Source organism: Bos mutus, chromosome 18 (assembly GCF_027580195.1).
Source record: "Bos mutus isolate GX-2022 chromosome 18, NWIPB_WYAK_1.1, whole genome shotgun sequence".
NCBI lineage: Eukaryota > Metazoa > Chordata > Mammalia > Artiodactyla > Bovidae > Bos > Bos mutus.
Window position 1 is genome coordinate 17,919,078 of NC_091634.1, and position 6,000 is coordinate 17,925,077.

The following is a 6,000-nucleotide window of genomic DNA, read 5'->3' on the forward strand; positions in this document are numbered from 1 at the left end:
CACAAAATCTAAATATCAAGTCTGTAAGGAGTCCTTTACAAACACATACTTAGAACTTTCGGTGTAAAACATGATACAATGGCAATCACAGCTTATTCAATAAAATTGGGAAGGTATTTGGGAAATTTTTCATATCTTAAACCAAAACTCTATTTTAAGTAAATTAAATAGCTAAAAGAAAAACAAAATAAAACCATGAAATGAGAAGCAAAGATGGCTGTATGTTATAAATACTGGAATGGAGAATAATTTTGCAAGAGTCAACAAAAGAAAAATAATACTATGTATTTTTAAAATGAATGTTACCTTTGACCTTATTTGTTAACTTATCCTATAAGAACCATCAGACAAATCCTGTGGCAGAATCATCTATCCCATGACGAATTGGAAGCACCTTACATGTTCATTAGTAGGACTTGGTTAAATTGTGATATACAAAGGTATAATGAAGTCCATAAAAGTGATAATACATGTATTTATTGGTATCAACAAAATCTTAGCAATGGCTATCACTGAGTGGTAGGTTACATGATGACTGTCACTTTAAAAAGTACTGTCACAACACTTTGTGTAGTCTTGAGCGAGAAGAAAGGAGAATGAATTGCTTTTATAATGGGAGTGAGGGGCGGAATTTGAAAGCTGTTTTCAAATTAGGGCCTCTCCCCTCAAAGCTAAGTATTCCATCTGGCAAAATTTGTGAGGAGAATAAATAAAATTCTTATCATGCCAACCAGGCAAGCTTCTTTCCTCGCACCGAGCAGAGGAGGAAGACACACCCCTGACCCTACGCTCGCCCCTCGGGCTTGGATCCTTCATCCTCATCCCCGGCCCTCTCGGGGTCCCCGCGCAACCTCCCCGGGCCCGACTGCGCCAACGGGCTCAGCGGGGCCGGAAAATCGTGTTCCTCGGGGCCCGGCCCGGCCCGGCCCCGGCGGGGAAGGTGAGCTCAGCCGACCGGCAGCCGCAGGGCGGCGTGAGGGCCGCGTCCCTAGGCAGTCCCCGCGGACCCCGAGACCCATAGGCCGAGGTCCCTCCGCGTACTCCTCGAAGGGGTTTCCGGGAGCGGGTAAAGGGGCCAGCTCGACCTCCCCGGCCCCGGTCGCCCAAGAGAGAGCTCCCGGCCCCTCATGTCCCGTATCCGCGGGGTCCCTGCCGCGCCCCCAGTCCCAAGCACGAGCCGCGAGGCCTCTCCGGGCTTCCGTCCGCCCAGCCAGCTCCCCCTGAGCCCGGCGTCCTCCACAGCGGACAGGCAAGGGGCGGGAGCCGACGGCCCTGAACACTGAGGCCCCGAGCGGGAGCGACGCCCCGCGAGCTCATCCAGTCGCCAGCCCCGGCAGCGGCCCACCGCCCTCCCGCCCCGCAGTGGGTGAGCCAGCCCGCCCGCCCGCCAGCCAGAACCAGGCAGCGCCTGCTCGTGCCCGCTCCTCACCTGCGACGCGCCCCGGCCCCCTGCGCACCGCCCGGACCGGCTGTGTACACCGGAAGTGACGTCTCCGGGCCGGCCCCGCCCCCGCCCCGGGCGGACGCCGGGTGGCTGAGGACCCAGAGGCTGGGCGCCGACCCCCTCCTTTCGCAACTCGCCGCGCGAGCTGGGGACGCGAGCGGCCCTGCACCTCCGTCCCGACCTCCAAGTGGGAGAGCCAGGGTGGGCTCGAGGACCGGCGGCCAGAGCCACCCAGTTTCTCTACTGTGACTTGGCCTCCGGGCGGGAGGGGTCAGCTGAGTCCACACAGATTTATTGTTAAAATTAATTACTGAGAAATTGAGCGTGTATTAGCTGCCTGGCCTTGGCAGGCGCTGTAGGAACTGGATAGTGCCCTCTCCCTCATATGTTTATTCTCCAGCGATGGAAACATAATAATTGTTATAAATGCGCTTGATGATACAGTGCCAGATGAGACAAGGGCTAGGAGGGGAAAGTTGATGAGGGAAGGAGAGAGTCCCCAGACCTAGTGAAGGAGAGTGACCAGAGGATTCTTCCCTCAGGACAAGAGCAGGAGTTAAGGTCCTCAGGTGGGGAGGGTTGAAGAAGCAGGGAGGAAAGGGTATTATTGCAGAAGTAACGGCAGGTGTTTTCAGTGGCTTTGTGTTCAAGAAACCAAGATGATGAGAAAATTTTACTTGAGAGCAAGGGGTGATTTGGCCATACTTGTGGGTTTAAAAGGATTACTTGGGCTATATTGTGGAGAAGGACTAGAGAGGAGAGGCAAGAGTGGACATAAATTTGTATGCCCATGTTAATAGCAACATTATTCATAAAAGTCAAAAAGCTGGAAGCAACCCACTGTCTGTCAATGCATGAACTGGATAAACAAAATGAGGTATATCCATTCAATGGACTATTATTTAGCCTTTAAAAGGAAGGGAATTCTGACACATGCTGCCAAAGGATAAACTGAAGACATTATGCTAAGTGAAAGAAGCCAATCACAAAAGGACAAATATTCTATAATTCCAATTAAATGAGGTACTAGAATAGTCAAGTTCATAGAGACAGAGAGTAGAATGGTAGTTGACAGGGACTGGGAGGAGGGGAGCATTCAAGCATTCAGAGTTTGTAATTAATGGGTACAGAGAGGGACTTCCCTAAATGATCCAGTTAGGGTTGACTCCATGCTTCCAATGCAGGGGTGCGGGTTCATTCCCTATTTGGATAACAAGATCCCACATGCTGGATGATGCAGCCAATAAATAAATAGATACAGAATTGTGGGTTGGGAAGACGAGAAAGTTCTGCAGATGAATGTGGTGGTGATTGCACAACAGTGTGAATGTACTTAATGCCGCAAAGCGGTCACTTAAACGTGATTAAAATGGTGCATTTTATGTATATTTTACCAAGCTAGTTGGATGGATGTGGAGATCAGTAAAAAGTCTATTTCCTTTTTTTTTTTTTTTTTTTGTTTTGCAAAAGGTGATCCTCGTTTAGACCAGGACCTGCACATTTTTTTGTTCTTGAAAACATTTGAATATCATGCAGCTTTATTTACTTAAAACTTATATAGATGTAATACACTACTAATATGCTGCTTATGTTATGAAACATACATAAAAAGTTTTGAAAGAGAAGTCTTAAGTTCTGATATTTTCTTCCTTTACTCCAATAGATCGCCTTCTTACTTTAGTGAGTGTGTGACTCTCACTTTGAAAGTCATTCACATACTATGGGAGAGTCAACGGGGAATACAGTCAGTGGTGAACTGGACATGGAGGATCAGAAAGAGGAGGGAATCCTAAAGCTCTCCTGGGTCTCTGGGATGAGCCATGGGAGTGGTAACAGTGCAGGGAAGCTCCTGAAGACCATATTTGGAAGTGAGGAAGAGAGTAAAAAGGTCATGAGTGCCCTTGTGAGCATGATATCATGTGAAAGAGGACACACCAAGTAGGCAGTTGAGGTGGAACTCTGGAGCTTAGGTGAGAGCTGGACATGTCACTGGGGCTTAGGGGGCTAATGCAGCTAAAAGTGAGTGTAGATTGAGGAAATTATTTATTTATGGCTGTGCTGGGTCTTCATCACTGCATGTAGCTTTCTCTTGTGGTGGTGAGCTGGGGCTACTCTCTAGTTGTGATATATGGGTTTCTCATTGTGGTGGCTTCTCTTGCAAAGCACAGGCTCTAGGGTGCGTGGGCTTTAGTAGTTGAGGAACACGGGCTTAGCTGCCCCATGGCATATGGAATGTTCCCGGACCAGGGATCGAACCTGTGTCCCCTGCATTGGCAGATGGATTCTTTACCACTGGACCACCAAGGAAGTCCATGGTTTGTTTTTTAAGGTGGAGAAACTTAAACATGTATCAGTGTCAGAGAGAAAAGTCTGGTTGACAGAAAGAGGCTGAGTATACAGTAGAAAGATGATGTGATTCATCTTGTGAGGTTCTGAAAAGGCTGGAGGAATTCTAAAATGCTTGGCCATGGGCTTACCTCAGTCTGCAGTAAAGCGTGAGGGGAGCCTGGGGACAGAGGTATGAGGAGAGTGAAAAAGGTCTGAAAGCAGAAAGGAAAAAGGTGGTAGAATTTCTAAATTGTACTGAGGGTCTATTTCAGGTGGACAGAGCCTTCTTTCCTATTTAAGTGACTTGTCCCAGCGGTTTTCAGGTAAAAGTGAAGAAGACGAACAAGGATCCACCTGCGTCTTGAGTAACAGAGAGAGGAGCCAGTGTTACTGACATAATGGGCTGTGGAACTCAAGCTACAGGAGAGGGGATGTGATGTAGGACAGCAAAGTTGGAGGAAGTGTCCCTGGGTGCTGGTGTCACCACACCTATGTAGGCTGGAAAAGGAGTCAGAGATGACGGTGGCTGCAGTGGAAGCAAGCGATCTTAACCACTGGACCACCAGGGAAGTCCCACTGGTGCCTGGCTTCTGAGTGAGCCAAATGTGGCCCCTGCAGTCTCAGGATAAGCCTATTTCTTGCTTGAACGTTCTCCTAGCTCCCATTTTCCTCCTAACTTCTATTACAGACCCCCAAAGCCTCCAGTGGTTATGCCTAAAGGCACCTGGTAAATACTGGATGGGGCTTCAAAGGGGCTCCTCTGGTAAGCTCTGACCCACACACCCAACCACTGTTTCTCACTTCACTCGCGGTCCCAGAGTAATAGCCTGGAAACCACTCATGCCTGGCACCATCTGGGCCTTTCTCTAGACTTCAGTCCTGGGCCAGGAATTTCCAGAGACCCATTCAGCCATGCCTACATTTCTTATTGGTATTTAGTATGGACACTACCAATCGTGGGGATCCTTTGGTGGCCTCTGGGGTGCTCTGAGCATCAGACTATCTTGGATCTCCCAGGCTTACCTGAAGACATTTTGTATTGTGGAAATATCAAGTCTGCTTTGTGAGCACACCTATCTATCATACATACCTCCTAGAGGGTATGATACTTACTTTCATTCGTCCAACACACACAGATATAGAGAGAAAGGGAAAAAAAACCCATGGACCCACCACACAGGTTTGAGACATTTATCACTTCATTCATGGACCCACCACACAGGTTTGAGACATTTATCACTTCATTGTTGTTATCGTTCAGTTACTATGTCCCACTTTTTGTGACCTTGTGGACTGCAACATGCCAGGCTCATCTGTCCTTCACTGTCTTCTGGAGTTTGCTCAAATTCATGTCCTTTGAGTCAGTAATGCTATAGTATCTAACCACCTCATCCTCTGCCACCCCCTTCTCGTTTTGCCTTCAACCTTTCCCAGCATCCAGGTTTTTTCCAGTGAGTCGTCTTTCACTTCAGGTGGCCAAAGTACTGGAGCTTCAGCTTCAGCATCCATCCTTCCAATGAACATTCAGGGTCAATTTCCTTTAGGATTGACAGGTTTGATCTCCTTGCTATCCGAGGGAATCTCAAGAGTCGCTTCATGTCACCTCTTTATTCCCAAGCTCCGTTGCAGCAGAGTGCCAAGAAAGGAGGATGGAGCCCACAAGTCTAGAGGTGGAGGCTAGACCCTCCTGGAGCCCCCACATCCTTGGGGACCAAAGGTGTGATCCTCCAGCTCTGCAGAGAGGTCTGTGGTTAGAGCCTCAGCGTGCACAGGGGGATGGGTGCCTCAGAGACCACCAGACAAACACTGGAGTTTGCCACTCAGGAAGTCAAAAAGGCCCAGGCCAGGAAACAAGACCTCTCCCTGAATCCACTCGCCCTCCTGTGTATTGATTTAGAGGTAGAGTTGGAGCCAGACCCCGTGGAAGGGAAGAGAGCTTCAGAAGTTGTTCTCTGGGAGGAGTGAGCAGAACAGGATGTCAGGAGCCCCTCAAGTGGCTGAAGAGCACTGCGTCAGTGAGATGGGCCAGAGATGCGCCTTGGCCTTGACCTGAGATGCCTCCTCTTGTTGAGAAAAACAAAGCTGATTTGCTCAGTCTAGCTTTCCTGAGGGTTCCACATTCCTAACATCAGAAGAGCTGCAGAATAGGAGCATCCCACAGAAAGGGGCTCAGAAGGGATTAGAGAACTGATTTTCTTAAGCAGTCAAAGTTATTACTGTTGGTTTGT

General features: G+C 48.8%; 1 protein-coding gene across 1 annotated transcript in view; it reads right to left on the reverse strand.

The window, feature by feature from the left end:
* The window catches only part of GARRE1 (granule associated Rac and RHOG effector 1), an 85,109-nt gene extending 83,554 nt beyond the window's left edge, over positions 1-1,555 (reverse strand). The window contains exon 1 of the mRNA XM_070387977.1: positions 1,430-1,555. The gene's annotated coding sequence lies outside the window, so the exon portion shown is untranslated. The remainder of the gene's footprint in view (positions 1-1,429) is intronic.
* Positions 1,556-6,000: the final 4,445 nt, after the last annotated feature.